Source organism: Falco peregrinus, chromosome 9 (genome assembly GCF_023634155.1).
Source record: "Falco peregrinus isolate bFalPer1 chromosome 9, bFalPer1.pri, whole genome shotgun sequence".
In the NCBI taxonomy this organism is placed as follows: Eukaryota; Metazoa; Chordata; class Aves; order Falconiformes; family Falconidae; genus Falco; species Falco peregrinus.
Genome location: NC_073729.1, coordinates 31,636,908 through 31,653,495, shown reverse-complemented (window position 1 = coordinate 31,653,495; position 16,588 = coordinate 31,636,908).

Sequence of the window (16,588 nt, the reverse complement as noted above, 5' to 3'; positions counted from 1 at the left end):
GTGTGTTCAGCTAGTAGGGGGTGACTGTGCTTCTGGTGAGAGAGACTTAATGGCAGATGTTCATTCAGATCGTGCAGCCTTCCCCTGGATGCTGTTTGGCAAACTTCCAGGTTTGCAGAGCAGGAGAATGAAATGAGAATTGTGCTCAAGTGCTGAAGTAGGGAACCACTAAAGAGGAAGCTAAAGGCTTTTCCAATACCTAATTTCCTAATACCAGAGAGGCGGTCAGGAGCCCTAACATATTGCTTCCTATACCTCTGACTTTCAGATCAATTGACTACACATCTGGCAGCAGTAGAGGTGAAAAATCTGTCAATGCACCTGTGCTGTGTGGTGTCTGCACACGGAAAAGGATTGAATGGAGTGTCTGCTCTGCAGGGAGGGAGAAGGCATTTTCCATCTGCTGTGCCCATTAGCCTGGAAGTTGGTGGTGTCTGCATGATGCACAAACAGGCCGTGGCAGATGCTTCATGCAGGTCCTCATCTGGTACCATTTGTACACCCCACTGGCAATGCAAATGAAGTAAATAGCCCCTTCAGATCAAGCTGGTGGGAAGAATTGGGATATATATTAATGCAGTGTCTCAGCAGGATCGGATTCAAATCCCTGGCCTAATGAAGTAGCTGTTCCCCATATGCCGCTGTTGGGAAGCAGCGCAGCAGGTACATGCCTTTTGGATGGGGTTAAAGACCAATCCCCCCAGCAGCCTCATTAGGTTCCTGAGGAGCAGGGCTCCCCTGGCAGCTGTTGAAGCTTCCTGGGTTGCTCGTTCTGGGCCTGAGGAAGCTTGTAACTGATGGGTCATACATGCTAGATGCCAGCTTGAGGGGTTGCTGCCTGTACAGCTGGGTGCACATGCAGTGAGCTGGGCTGGTGAGCTGGGTAGTCCAGTGGTGACCTTTGGCTTAAAGCAGCTCAAGGGCATAAGTGAGGCATGGCAAACAGGCTGAGGAAATGCTTAAGCAATGATTTCCTGCAGCATTTGAAGTATTGCTCTGTCACTTTTACTGCCTGGTAGCAACAGTGTAATTAATATTCTAATATTGGACTGGAAGTTAATCAGCCACAAGTTTAGAGGCTATTTCTGCTACTTACAAGCTTAAAAAACTGTGGTTTTGGGGGGGATTTGGTATCTGAGCTAATGGTGGCCTTTAGCATGTATGTTTAGAAGCAAACTGCAACAATGGAGAATTAGCTATTAATTGGCATTCAAAGCAGTCTTCCATTAAAAACTGGGTAGAGATTTTTCTCGTTAGTATAAGCAGCATGATCTCTTGAAACAACATATTGATGAGGGATCAGAACTGCTGCTAATGTAATTACTTTCATAATCTAATGAGCATACATACCAGCAAGCATGCTCTAGGGCGTGGAAAGTGCTGGTTGCCCAGTGGGAGCTGTAAGGACAGATGTAGTTGGAAAATGTTCTTTACAGTTTTTATTACTTCTCCAAGGCAAGTTGCTTGGGTTGAGATTCAAGCACTGCTGCTCTTGCATGTATGCATAGGGATGGAGGACAAAACTGCCTGAGGATAACGGATCCACTGTGGGCAACCTGTGAATGGTCTCTAGCCTGGATGCACAGGCTAGGTGGAGGAACCATATGGCATATGAACTTCAGCGTGGAGCTCTCTGACCTGGCATCTGTAGAGGGTGCTGTGAGCATGCGTTGCCCAAAGCTTAGTAAGGGCCAGATGGAATTTCTGCACCAAACCATCCATTTGGGTTGTTCTGTGTGTATGTAGTCAGGATTCTTTCACCTTACCCCTATAGCAATGTGCTGTAATATCCCTCTGGACCAGTGGTCATTAGCTTATCTGAAAGAACAAGAAGTTTGACAAAGTGGAGACAAACCCTGAAAGTAAAATCTGAACTTTCAGAGGCGCTTATTTAGAGGAGTTAGAGGTGGAGGAAGTCTTCTGTGCTGAAAGGCTTTTGCTTCAAAGCTCTCATCTGCTGGAGTTTCTGGTGTGCCTGCAAACAGCTGGGTACCTTGCTGTGACTTGAATTTACATCTGTGTCTTTCTTCTGGAGCCAGTTTGGGTCTGGAGAGCATCCCCTAGCACTCCTTCCACACCTTTGCTCCAAATTCCCACATACAGCGCTCAAAAATGTGATTGTGACTGCCTTTACCAAAAGTCTGTCTGGACAGAGTTTCAGGAAAATGAGGATATATGGTGAGCACAGACTGGCAAAAACAGGCTGTGGGGAGTCGTATTCTTTAGTGCCGTAATGTCTTTTTTTCTGCTGTATGGAATATCCTACCTACAGCTGCTGCTCCAAACACCCTGGGTAACGGAGAGCTGGCTGAACTTGGCTGTGGCCAGCTGTGGGCTCTCGGCAGCATTGTGTGCTATAGGCTCAGATAACTTTCAGGTGTGTAACCACAAGTTATTCAAATACTTTTCAGCTACAGTGGACTTCCTAGTACAACTGTTACAGCTGAGTAATGAAGTAGGCCTCCCGGTTAATAAAGAAACCATCAAACAAACTATTCTACATAAATTCCCATGCATGGAGGGAAGATGACCCCATTTGAAAATCTCTTAATATAGCCCTTTGATAAAAGATACGGGGGGAGAGGTTTAACACTGAATTTAAAGCAATTTAAAGGTTTCCTCCTCAAAGCTGTCCTTAGCATTTGTTGTCCCATTGCCTGCCTGACTTCTGCGTGATCTGGAGTGTCTGCTGGTTGTTTTGCATGTGAAGATGAAGGCCAGGAGGTATGTTTTGGATGAAGGCTGGCTTACAGCTTTTCCTCTGCAGAGAGCTCCCTACTAGCTCTCAGAGGCTGGCAAAGGATAATCACAGCATGTCCAGAGGTCATATTCTGCTGCTGTGAAGTGGCTGAACAGGGCAGTGAGGATTAAGGCAGAATTGTCAGTTCTGTCAGTTATAGCAGGAGGAGACAATACTGCATGTACTTCTGTAATTTTCTAAAACTGAAATCTGGAGTCACTCACTAGGCTGGTATGTTTAAGTAAATGTTTACTTTTCTCAAACAGCTCTGTTTCTTGGTGCCATGAGATTTGAGAGGAAAATACCACAGATTATTTCTCTGTCTGATGTTGCTTTTAATAGACATGTTTTCATACACAGAGACACACTTAACATTTGTATTCCCCAAAATACAGGCATCTTTTTGACTGCATGGTGATTATTATATTTTTGAGACCCACCTATTAAGTAGCTGCATTAGCTTATGGGATAGCACAATCCTTTTACTCATTGCTGCTTCTACTCTTTGCGTTATTTTTTCTGCTTCTACTCTTTGCATTATTTTTTCTGCTTCCATCTCTGCTTAGTGATAGACTTAAGTTATCTGACACATCAGCTGCGTTGACAGGTTAGATGTTACCCTGGACAGCAATGAAGCAAAACTTGGTTTTGTGGTTGCCCTAGGAAGATCCAGGTTTCAGGACACTCAGACTGCCCCACAGGCAGTAAGGGGAAGGCTTTTTGAAGCAAAGGGTTTCTTCTACAGCATCCAGGGTTTTAAAGAGCTGTTCTGCAGTTCCTCTTCCACCCCTTTTTGCCAGATCCCTTGCAGTGGTGGGGTGAAGCCAAGTGTCTTGGTTCAGCCTGAGTCTCTGTTTTGGCACTGTGGAGACTGCTGGTTTGTTATAGCACCTAGGGTTCCCAGGCACTTTCCCATCTAAGTGTTGGGTGTAAGGTGCAGTTAGGGCTGAGACCCTTTGGCACTGGCTGTCTTCTGGCAGCCTTCATCTTGCAGAAAACTGCAGTTTATGTCCCTCTTGCTGAGACTTTTCTTGCTCAGGCCACCTGGCTGATCCTCAGGTGAGCTCATGCTGCAGAGGGGAGGACTGGTGCTCTTTCAGTGGGGTGAATGGACAGGGGACAGTGAGAGAGTGACCTCAGAGGTTCCCAGTACATACTGCCAAAATCTCCCCTTTGCCTTGTGATACCTACCAAAGACTGGTGCTAAAGCCTTCTAGGCTGTTCACAGTAAATTACTCTGGAGAAAAGTGCTGGAGTAGGTTCTCTTTGTGTTTACAGAAACAGGTACTCTGGGGTCTGAAAAAATTATTTTCACCTGTTTTCTCTGCTCAGTGCCAGCATGAGGCTAGCAAGGGCTGGATGTGGCCCCTGCCACAAGACTTTCAGTGACTGAAATGGGCTCAAGTCTTTAATAATGTGAATGGGAAGCACCTGGCAGCTTGCAGGTAGTAACAGAGTTGCCTTGGTAATAGGTAAAAATATTCTTTGTGCAAGACCATATTCATGGTATAAATTGAAACAATTCCATTATATTCCCTAAGATTTATTTGGGTTCGCAGAAACGGGTTCAGGGCCATTTCTATCTGTTACCTGAGAATCTGCCTGATTTTTTTAGTGTTATATTTAGAAAAATTGTCCGCTGGATAGTCTGCACTTCACTGTGCCTGTCGCTTGCTCTGTTTGGTTTTGAATGCTGTGGGTGGGTCACCTTGAAGCTTGCCTTCTGGTGCTGAGAATAAACTTGACTTCCTTAGTCTCTTTTTCAAAGCAAATACTAAAGCCAGGGGCTGTCCTAATTTCTGTACTTTGTGCAGAGTCCCTTGAGTTCACGTAACTTTCCTCAGCGAGGATGGCCAGGGCCAGAAAGACTCTTGGAGATATGGTCTCAGCATTGACTGCATGAAGAAGCAAGGCATGCTTGCCATCCCTGACCGGGTGCAGGTGTCCTTCCAGTGGGCTGAGGAGGCTCAGCTGGTGCACGAGGGTGGGAGGTGAGCAGATGCAGCCACTTGCCCAGATGGATTCCCTGAAGCCCATTCCTGAAAGCTGCCCTCTGAAGGTGGGGCAGTATGTCAGTGTGCTGGGAGTAGTGCACACGCTCTCCATTCCACACATGATTGCATTTCCCGCTGTGGGTGGCCGTAATGTCTTCAACAGCCTATTGCTTCTGGATCTGGGCTGCTCTTCAATTGAAAGGGTGAGGCTTGTGCTTTTGATCCTCCCACAGATACTGGAATGCTTGCACATCAGGCCAGGATAGAGCCTGGCCTGTAAGCAGCAGCTAACTTCTGGATACCATTTCTCAGTGAGAAGAAATACTAAGCTCTACTTCTGCCCTTGTTTAGTAGCTTGGAGTATGTGCATTTTCTTTGTGCTGCACAACTGCCTTACACCCACCAATTTTCCCAAATCCAGCTGGAGAACTTAATGGCCGGCTGATGAAGAAAGACGATTGCTATCTCAGGCAAGTGGTTGCAAACCATCTGCAGGCCCATGAGATTGTTGCTGTAATTGTCACATGTTACACTGGCTTAGTCTCCATTCATGTTTGCAAGAATTTTGTCTACCATGAGGAGGTAAAAACTTTTTTCCCTGAGATATAGCACTCATGGGAAAAGGTCTACCATGAGAGTGAAGCAGTTTTTAAACAGATGTGGATGAGACCTTTGATACCAGCAGTTCCAAGCAGACTTCTCCTTTGAGTATTCACTGTTGCTTTTTTTACAGCAGGATATTTATAGGTGCAATTTTCTTGGAAATCTACAGAGGAGGACTGGAAGTGTCTGAGAAGTTTTGTTAGTCAGCAATTTATATTGCTGTGGAAACACCTTAGCAGGGCTTGGGAAAACTGCCTGGAGAAAAAGGTGGTTGCCAAAGATGCTAACAGCGATGCGTATCTCCTGTTGGTTTTTAGCTTACCTAAACTTATCTATCAGGCACATGCTTCACAAGAGTTGTGTCGTGACAGTGACACATATTTTGTGCTGCTGGTCATGATTTCCTTCTGTAAACCCTCTCGGTCACTCCCCTAAACTGTGACACATACTCCCTGCCAGTCTGTCTTCTGATCCTGGATGGTATGCTGGGTGCCAGAGTGGCATTGGAAGTCCTTGTAAGTGAGGTTGCTGGCTGTAAAGGTAAGTAGCAACATCAGTGGGGGTGAGAGGGATGCTGATGAGGTCTCCTGTTTCAAAATGAGTTTCAGTGACTTCGTGAATATATTTGCATGCAAACCTGGCTTCTTTTCTAGCAGAGATGACCAGGTAGATCTGCTGTTATGTAGGCCTTTGGCAAGTGGAAGGCTTCGTGAGAAGGGGTCAACTTCTGATTTGTCTTGTTAGTATATAAAGCAGATATAAATCTGCTTCTTGCAGTTCTTTTCCTGCCCACCCCCCCAGCCTTGGAGAAAAGTACTTGCAGGAATAGAGCAGAGAAGGGGGGAAGCACAGGTGGGTTTCTTCAGTGACAGCAAGCAGAATCAGGGCTGGGTGTGACTGTCAGACTCGTGGCACAGCTGCTGGGTGCAGGGTTCACAATGCTATGTGGACTGGATGCAACAGGCTCAAAGGATGTCACAGCTGTTGCCTGAGAGATGTGATGCAGCTTTTTCCTTCCAAGTGGCAAGTGGGTGCCTCTCTTACTCTGTTGCTGGCTGCTGGAAATGGCATTGCTGGGTTCTCCCCTGTGCTCTTTTTGTTATTTTTTTCTTTAAACAAAACAGAAAGGTCACAGTTTCCCATGAGATGCCTTCTCCCTGTCTGAATTGTGACAGGGAATCTAACACGGGTATCTATCCATGGCTGAGCCTAATGATTTTCCCTCATATGGAAGAGGAAGGGTCACCCTTATCTGGGTGTTGTCAGATATTCCCTCTGATGGTGGGCGTCTGTCTGTCCATCACAGCATTGTTTCCCCCCGCTCCGTGGCTCGGGAGCTGAGAGGAGGAAGATGCAAAGCTGCACAGGGGGTCTGGTCTGCAAGGCTAACAGAAGACAGGATCTCTCAGGCCTTCAGGAATGCACCACTGGGTTCAGCCACGTGTAAGAGAGTTGTGGTTTCCTGTAGGTTTGCCTGATCCTTAAACCCCTATAGGATCCCTGAGAGAGGAGGGGGCTAGTAGTCCTGTAGCGAGAATTGTAGTGATGGAAGTGTTAGGAGGATCTCACAGGGTTTATTCATTTCCCTCATACTGGGAGCAGAAACCTCAGGAGCTGGAACAGTCCTCATGTCCTGTGAGATCTGTATGAGTACGCATGGTGCTCTGGCTCTTGGCTTCTGCAGCTGTAACTCATCCAAGTTGCTGTCAGAGTTAGTTGTGAGTTGTCTAAAGCAGATCAGTTGGCAGTCTTAACTTTTCTTGCAGAAGCAAAAATTGGTTTTGGCCCCTTGGGCCATGTTGCAAAGGACTGTGTACAACTGGACTGTGTAGTCCTGGTAAGAGATGTTACGTGGCTTAGCTCCTCTGTTTTTATGCTAACACGGACCCAATTTATGCTGGTACAATGATGATTAAGAATCTAAGTGGAAACTGTGTAAGAGGGAATCTCTCCAGGAAGCTTAGCAGCTGTGTAAACCTCTGGATTAGAGGAGAGCTAAGAAAAAAAAATCTTTATTAAAATAGTGACTCTGGCCCCTTAGCAATACCCTTATAATCTTCATGTCATCTTATTCAGGGACCTGTTATCGGAGCACTAAGCATGTGGAGGTGGAAAGATCTCATGGGGTGAACTTCTTTTGCTTTGTTTTTGCCTTCAAGTTGGTGGTTAAATAAACAGCAGTTACACAATTTTCCCAAAGCTGAGCTTTTTGTACCTAAGTGAAGGCAGTGGTTGTAGGTAGGGGGAGTTGGTTTCATGCTGAATGTTGATGACATGTTTTACTGGGCAAATATTACTGATAAGAAATGATAAGAAATGATAAGAAATAAAGGACTCCCACACTACAGTCTTCTGAACATGCTGTCTAGAAGCATCTCCATCTGCTGAATTGTTTTAGATCGAATTTCTTCTATCCCATATCTTTCCACAAGCCACTAGGAGGTCTTTAATATGCTACTTCCTACAGTTACAGTAAGAAAAATATAGCAAGTTTCTTAGCAATGAAAACTAAAATCGATCAGAAATAGCTTAGTGGAGTTTTACAGGTTGTTAATGTAAAACACACTTTAATATCAAGGGGAAGAAAAATGTTTTCCTCACACACTTAATTTTTTTATCTTGTTTACAAGATTTTTCTTCATGTAATTTATGGCATCATTTTTCATGGGTCTGTGCAGGAGCCTGGGTATTCAAAAGAGGAATGTGCTTTTGAGGAGCAGATCAGATTATTCCTCCCAGAATTCTATAATTCACACCTGGGTATAGTTGAAATAGTAAAAAAGGTATTTTTTTTTTTGGGGGGGGGGGATCAGTGCACCTTATTCCAAATAAAATAAAGCAAAATTTTTTTCTCTTTGCATTTACTAAATTACAAAGTGACCTGTGCCTTGGTGACTTCGTTTTGCCCGTGGAACATAAATGCTTGACTGGTCAATGCCTTCCCCTGCCAGCTTCTGCTCTCCTTTAGGAAAATAAATGCAATAGTTTCTGTCATGTAAATTGTATCATTTGAGTAAAGCTGTTAAATAGGTGAGGTGGTGTTACAGGTTCTGTTTATTTTCATCCCAGCTGTTACTGCATGCTGCTTCCTAGTTGCACTCAGAAATGCCAGGCACAAAAGGACTGTGCTGAAAAGTTGACTTCTGTGAGTTTGGGTCAATGCTTTAGGTTTTGGCTCTATTATGCATCATATTTCTATGCTGCTGCTTAATGTTCTGCCAAGTGTTTAGCTGTCATCTGCAGAGACAGGATTTGTGCAGATGGGTGGCCTTGAATCTCTTGTGGAATTATATTCATTGTAGATAAGGCCTCTGGCTTCATCACTTAAGTGGTACCCTATTGTAAATAAATATCTGCTTCTTTGTAGATTAGCTGTAACTATTAATTTACAGGGGTGAGTTTACTACCTTTTCCCTGGTAAAACAAGGTAAGGTGGGTACATTTCAAGAGGCAATATGGCTCCAAAACTGAGGGGGAGCCCAGAAACTAGGACTCAGTTGTTCCAGTTCTAGTCCTACAAATGCTTGGTCAAGGAAAAAGACCCAGTGACGACGGGGAACTGCTGGCACAAACAAGGGCTTGTTGGTAGATGGGACCCAGTAGGATCAAGCTTTGCTTACAAGATTGAAACAGTAATTTCCATGCCACTTGGTAGGCAGATTGCACCAGATGTGTCTGACTCATTGCATCCGTGACATGCATTGTGCTGCGATTATCTCTGGCAGGCAGAGGTGTGGATCAGACCAGGAGTCCTCCCCTTTGTGGACTCCAGGAACTCTGCACAGCAGAGATTAAACTGGGGTCTGTGCTCTGACCTCTTTGGCTTCTTTACAATTTGACATGTATAAAACAAAGCCAGTGTGACTGTGTGATACAGGCAGCACCTGGACCGCAGAGATCCAAGACAGTGTAATCGGGAATCAGCTTTTTCTGTTACTGTAGTTACCAGTGTCAGCTAAAAGCTTGGCTAATGTTGGCCATACTCAACCTGTTTTCCAACTGGCCAATTTAAAATTCTGAAACGTACATTGGCACTAAACCAATTGTCTTTCAAATTTCACCTATCTCAGTCAAATACTAATGTATGATCAGTTTATTGGAGACCTTTATTTAAAGCCGTGGTCTCTTAGGCTGTGCAATTAACTGGCAACTTAGAAATGGGACCAGTTATAGTAAGCATATCTGCTTTCTTCTGCAGCTTGTATAGCTTGTTACGGAGCCTGGTTAGTCAGAACAGTTATGTTTGTGTGCAGTGTAATATTCCAAGTACCATATTTAAGTGTGCTCTTGAATTTGGAGAAGACACATCAGTGTCCTGTGTAAGCAGCGTCTGTACCACTTTAGGATTTGCTTTCATTTACTTTACTTTTTTCCTAACGTCTGGGGAGAGACTTAGCAGAGTGAAAAATGTGACCTGGATGACAGCTGCATTGAAGAAATTGTACTGAAGACTATTCCCAACTGTTCCTATGTTGTACAGTGTCCCAGGGGACAAGTGGTGCTGTGACACCCTGGAGCTTGCTGCTGCAACTTGCATATGACTCATTTGCAATTGCTGACTCATAAAACAGCTCAACTGACTTGACAATTCAGTAAATAAATCAGTGGGGTTTTCTTTATTTGTGGGTGGATTCATGTATCCCAAGTCTTATGCTGCTTGGAAGAACAATACCAATTTTTTATTGTCTGTTTTAGGAAAACCATTGTAAAAAAAAAAACTTTGATGTTTCTCTTGGATTTATCAGTTATAGAAAATGAAGATGTTTTAGCTATTCCATCTTAATCTTATAAATAGCTGCTTGTGAAAATAAAGGGGCCTGGATTCTGGCCTGTGCCAAGTTGCAACTGTTGCCTTGTGACTAAAGAGAAGGAGAATTGGTGACCTGGAGTCCCAGGCTCTTATGTCGAGAACACGTTAGCCAAAGTGATCAGCTTACATGAGGCAGGATGATCTGATGGTGACTGGGAAGGCTGATCTTGTGGGGTGTGAACTGGGCGGCTGTTTCTTGGGTATGAGTGCATTTCTTGTTTCTTCTGTAGCATCTCATGCACACTTGGGAGATTCCTCATAGGAAGGGAATAAATGGTCCATGTTAAAGAAGACAAAAAGTTCCATCTTCTAGTTGAGCCACAAGTTCTTTGGAGTGAGGAAAGACCTGCTGGGAGAAGCCCCTTGCTGCGTTATACATGTCCCTGTTGACCTCTTCTATCCTTAAACGGCAGCAGTAAAATCCCGTGGGCTATAGAACGGGAAGCAATGAGCTGCAGCCGGAGTCAGTGAAGGGAGGGAAGGCTGCTGCTGCCTGCTGCTCCTGGAGCCATCTCGTAGCGTGGCGTGGGCTGCAGGAGAAGCATTGCTGGAGGAGGATGCAAAGGTGCAAGGGCTGAATGAGGAGGCACTTGTCTGTGGAGGCAGCTGGTGAAAGCGTGAGAATGGAGCTTGTTTGGGAGGAATCTGAAAAGTCAGGCACTGCTTTTGACTTAATGTGGGAGAGGGTCATGTAGCTTGTGAAATTGATAAAAGGATTTTAGGCATTGTGTTCCTTCTGCTAGAGAGCGTGCCTTGTGGCAGTTATTCTGGATTTGAAAGATACCCAGAAATGCTTTGTGGAGTCAGGTGTCAACCTGGGCCTTCAGAGACTAGGGGAATATTCCAGGTTTGATTTGAATGCAAACCTGGTCAAGGTTTGTCTTCTGCTTAGGGGATACAGTATGGCTTACCTTATTCATAGGATCCCCTCTTGTGGCTCAGACTCTTAGAAATTGTTCCTTTATTTTCTCTTAGGAAAAGAAAACTGAGAGTACCAGGTCCAGAAAAGTTGGCTGGTTTCCTTTCCTTTCCTTTGGGAAAGCAAAAGGCCTAGAAAGAAAACCACTAAAAGCTTTTTATTAAAGTATTCATCGTCTTATTTTCTAAACAAGACTTCTGGCCACTTTGAACCTTCTCCAACTTGTCATTAAAAAGCTATTATCTTTAATGAAACAAGTTTGTTTCATTTATGGCCTGGGATGAGTCACAGCCCTGCTCTCTATGGAGAGGCAGTATGTGATGGGGTTGTGTAGTGGCTTTTGGCAGAAGAGAGAAGGCTAACACCTGTGTTCTCCGTGCCTATGGCCATGTTTGAATGAGAGGGGTGGGAATTCCCTGCTTCTAGCCTGACTTCCCCCCATGGTCTTATAATGCAGCATTATATATGAGAGAGGAGAAGGCAGAATAAGCAGATCATGCTTCCCATGTGTTGGGAGTCTGCTGAAGACAGTAGGTTTTCCACATTGAGATGAAGCCTTTATCAAGGGTGAATGCTTTTGGGGTTTAAATCCAAGAAGGTGTTTGCTCAGCCATAACTGCTCTGCTGTGGTGCGGATTCTCTCAGCAGTACCTCAAGAGTCTGTATCTTGAGGACAAAACTGGTGAGCTGAAAAACAGCAGATGCTTTGGACCTAGCTGGCCATAGAGTAGGGCTCTGGAGCAGACTGCTGCCCTCTGCACATGCCCTCTGTGTGCTGTCTGGGAAGCTTATGCGGTTATTTTGCAGCCAGTTGAGGCTGAGTTTTACAAGGGTAACAAAGGCACATCTGAAGAGGTGTGAAGCAGTTGCTGGCCTCCTGAGCACATGCAGAAAAGTCCAGGTCTAACAAGAAGGTTTTTTGGGTTTTTTTTCTGGATGAGATGCTTTTTGGTCCCTGGGTCAGCAGCCCAGTTCAGGTGTGCTGGCCAAAACTCCCTTCAGTCCTACTGAGATCCCATCCCTTTGTCAGAGTATAGGACTGCTCCTGGGTGGCTTTGTTTAGGACTATTTTGTTCGGTGTCCTTCTCTGACAAAAGACAGAAGAATCTGAAATATATGGACTTACAATCTGATTTTTCTTCAGGAAAATCTCTTGACTCCTTCTTGGTATTAATTCTCCTCCCGTGTCTCTGTGTGCTAAAAACTAGCAGATGTGTACAGAAGGGGAATGATGTTTACAAGTCTTTTCACTTCTATTCTAAGGTCTCAAAGGATACTGCAAAGGAGAGAATCACAGCGCAGAGTTTGAAACTCCTCCAAGTAAATTGGCATTAGGATACCTGCAGTTGTATTCTTTGCCTACTGGTCTCGATAAAAGAAAATTCTATCTGAATCCTTTATCAAATAAGCCTTTTTAACGCTCAGTGCTTAGTCTTCCTCCCTTTCCTGACCCCTCCAACACTTTTAATTATGGCTTTCTGTACAGGGTGCCTGAGGAAAGCAGGCAGACAGGCATTTAAAAAAAGCAGTAGTAGAAGTAGATCAGCCAGCTCCTCTAGTTCTTACTATTATTATTTTGAGTTTGTCAAAAGAAAGAAGAAAATTTAATTCTTGCATTAGGATATTCGCAACATGAGACTCTTCTCTCTTTCTCAGTGCAAAGAGCTTGTTATCTGCCTGTGTGAATTTGTGTTTATCTTGGCCTTAAGTGCATGAATTCATAGTGTGAGCGGGTTGCGTGGGAAAGCAAGACCACATCCACAGCAGCCATTTCTTTCATTGTGAAAGGTTAGCTCACCTAAAGAAGGACTCGAGAGAAGCAGGACCGGTGAGGAACTGGATGTTAGAAACACAGCTGTAGCAGAGATCACAACGGAGGAGCTGCTGTGGCAGAGTCTGGGACGGTGACACCCCCCCAGCTCAAACTGCTGGCCCGGCAGCCCCTCCTGGCAGGGCAGTTTTTCAACCTACAGGAGCGATGATTAAGGGACAATTCAATGGAGATCTATAAAATCCCGAGTGGCCTTGAGAAAGTAAATGAAAATTGATTGTTCCCTGTCTCTTCCAATACAAGAACTAGAGTTTCAAATTAAATTAGCTGACAGTAGGTTCAAAACATCTTTGTGCCCTGTGTAGCGTAGCATTTTGCTACAAGAGACTGTGGGTGCTGAAAGTTTACGTGGGCTCAAAACGAGATGGGAGAGAATTGGCATAAGACATGGACTGAGGCATAGGCACCATCTATTAGGAAATCCTGGAGGTGAAATGACCAAAAGCGTGAGAGCATTCTGGGGAAATACTGCTATACATTCAACCTATCTTATATTCCCTCCCGGGCGTCTGCTATTAGCCTCTATTGAAGACAGATAGTGGGGGTGATGGGTCTTTGTTTTGACCCAGTGCAGCTTTTCTAGTGGATGAATAATCACAGCTTTTTATCAGCAGCACTCTGAGCTCAAATCCCAGTTTCTGCTCCTTGCTCTGGTATGGTTGGATCTGCTCTGAGGAGTCAGAGGACACCACAGTAGCTTGTGCAAAGGGCATCTTTGGCCTGCCTTGGGCAAGAGCTGGGTGCACTGAGCTTGTGTGCTGGGAGCTGGGGCTGGCAGGCTGGGGACAGCAGCATCCTCAGGGTCTAGGATGGAATGAAGGGCTGAGTTGCTTCAAAGATTTCCTACTGCCAGCGCGTGGGGAAGGGAGTTAAGTGCTTGAAACAAACAGTGAAACCTCAGGTGAATGACTTCAATGGAATAGCCAGGCAGGGTAAATTGTGGGAGACAGCCAGGTGTGTCTTGCATGTGTTCCCTCCTTTTCCTGAGCTGTGGACATTTTTTTTTTTTTTTTCCTGCCACACAGAGGGAAGGATCTAGGATGGGAAAACATTCAGCCAACTACAGCAACAGGTAGGTGCCATGAACACAAAACCACAGCATTTGCTTTGGCCTTGGAGTGAGGCCAGTTTACCCCTGTTCTGCCTGATTAATCAGGCACAAGAGTAAGGGACCGTTTGGAAGGGAGAGTTGTTAAGAATAACGTGGGGCAGTTCAGTCTCTCTTTGGATTGATGTTGATGGTCCTCTCCTGCTGCATTTTGTCTCCAGTTCAAGCAGGCATGGTGTGGCATAAGAGCAAATGCTGCTGCTCAGCCAGAGCAGCAGCCTTAGAGGAGCAAGAGGAAATGTAGGGCTTGTGTTTGAATATAAATACTGCTGAAAATGAAACAGCTTGTTTCAGAGGATGCTGAGGAACCATTTCATGAAGGGGGTTATCCCCCAAAACAGGATGATGGAATTAGGAGGAAAGGGATAGAAGGTTTTTACCTAACTTTAGGTAAATAAAGGAGCTCAGCTTCCAAAGGGTGGAGGGGTGACAAGAGCTGGCATTCGGTGTTGATTTGTACAAGTGCTGTCTGTGCTTAGAGCAAAGTCCCTGATTATCAACTATCCCAGAAGGTCTCAGCCTCTTGCTGGGTTTCTTGGTTATGGAGTTTTGCTGCTTCTATCGGATTAGTTAGTTGTAGGAAGCTTGATCATTTGCCCCAGCTTTTCTTTGAAAACATTTAAGTTTCTGAGGGTTTCTCTGCTTCCCTGCTGCTATTTAAAAGCTGAGAACAAAGTTGCTGTGTGGAACTGAAATTCCTCCTGTGCTTCTCTATGCCCTGCAGGACATAGTCTGTTTAGGACCACATGTGCTAAAACTCACCAGCAAAGCCTGGAAAAGTATGCCCTTGCACGCTTTGGGTGTGAGATAGGAAAAGCAGCAGATCACAACAGAGACTGCTACAGAAATTGATTTTCAAGTTAGTACCTGTTCACAGCAGCAAAAGTGTAGGTGGAAACACTGACCTTTGCCTCCTTTTGGATGAGTATTGTTGCAATTGCTGTTGATTTGCGTCATGTTCTGGAAAGCTTGTGTGAACTGGTGGTGATTCTTGCTGAAATATAAGGAAGAAGCAGAGCATCCCTGTGATAGCCTTGGAGAATGGTTTGTATGAGGTGGCAGCCAGCTCTCCTGTGGCCTTCACATATCTGTAGAAATCAGCTCCAAGAAATCAGATCATGTGGTTGGCTACTTTCCTTCTATGCTTTTACATACTTGGCTGTGACAATGGAAAGTAAAATCAAACACTCTAAACCAGAACCTTTTTTTTTTTTTTTTTTGGTCCTGCAGACTGATAGCTCTGCTAGTTTCCTTATTGCTGGAATGCACAGGAATCCCAAATCCTGCACAAAGGACATAAAATGTAAGGGGCTGTATAAACACAGAACAAAGAAAATACTGCTGTCCTAATGTGTTTGTAATGTATGTCTAAATTATCAGGTGATAGGGACGTAAAGGCAAATGGCTGAATGCTTGGAAATAGGGTAAATCCTATTTAAAAACCTGGTAAATCCTATCCAGGCTAGATTATCTTTTTTTTTTTTTTTTTGGGGTGGTGGTGGTGAAGTTATGGCAAAATAAAGTTTAAGAAGGGGTCGGTATTGGACAGCATTCCACAGATGGGTGGATCAGCCTGTGGTGCAGGCATGGACACTGATTAACTACCCAGAGTGAAAGTAAGAGTAAGCTTCCCTTTGTCCTTTGGAAGGGACTTTCCATCTGCAACATCCTCCTGCCCCTCAGAGTTAATGAAGGGAGCAGGAGGGCGTCTGGGAACTGGGTCAGTGGCAGCTCCAGCACAGTGCAGCTTAATTAAGCAAAGGAAAATGAGTGAGAGGGCAGGAACCCCATGTGGTCAGCCAGGAAAGCGGTTGAGTTTGAACAAGCAGATAAAAGCTGCATTTCCACCTGCCCTGGTGAGCTGCCTCTTGATGTTCCCCATAGGTTGGAAGACAGAGTTTCCACTGGCAAGGTCAGCGCTGCAAGCTGTTCTCCTCCTGAACCTCTCCTTGTAAGATGGACTAGCCACATTTCCTTTCTGTAAAGCACACTCCCTTGGCTCCAATATCCCTTAGAGGGCTAACGGTCTTGACAACTCTCTTGCAAGAAATCTGTTGCTGGGCTGATGTGGTCCAGCATGGCTTAAGCCACGTTTTCCTTGGCTTCTTTAACATTACCATCTTCAGAGCCTGTCAGGGAACAAATAGAAACAAACCCTAACACCCCCCCACCCACCCCCCAGCCGCCCCGGGGCTTATGTCAAACCAGAATGAGGGAGAATTTCTGCTTTCAGACTGGGAATGTGAGATGAGCAACAAAGTTTGCTCCCAAGAACTTGTGTGGGGGTGGATTGAATATAAACCTCCTGAGATGTCTGAACCCAGATCCAATTTTCCTAAAAGCGCAGGGTCAGTCAAATTTGCAGTCGTTATGTGGATGCGTTGCTTTCTGAGGCTAATTTTCATTCAGTCAGTTCTCTATGCCTCATTAATGTGAAGGTGTTCCTCCTACCTCCACTATTGTTGGCGGGGGGGGGGGGGGGGGGGCACGACTCGGAGCATGGCAGCATCAGTGCTGGAAACAAACACCTGGGAAGCGCTCTCTGTTACTGCCCCTCAGTTAATTGCGCAAGAGCCTCTGGTT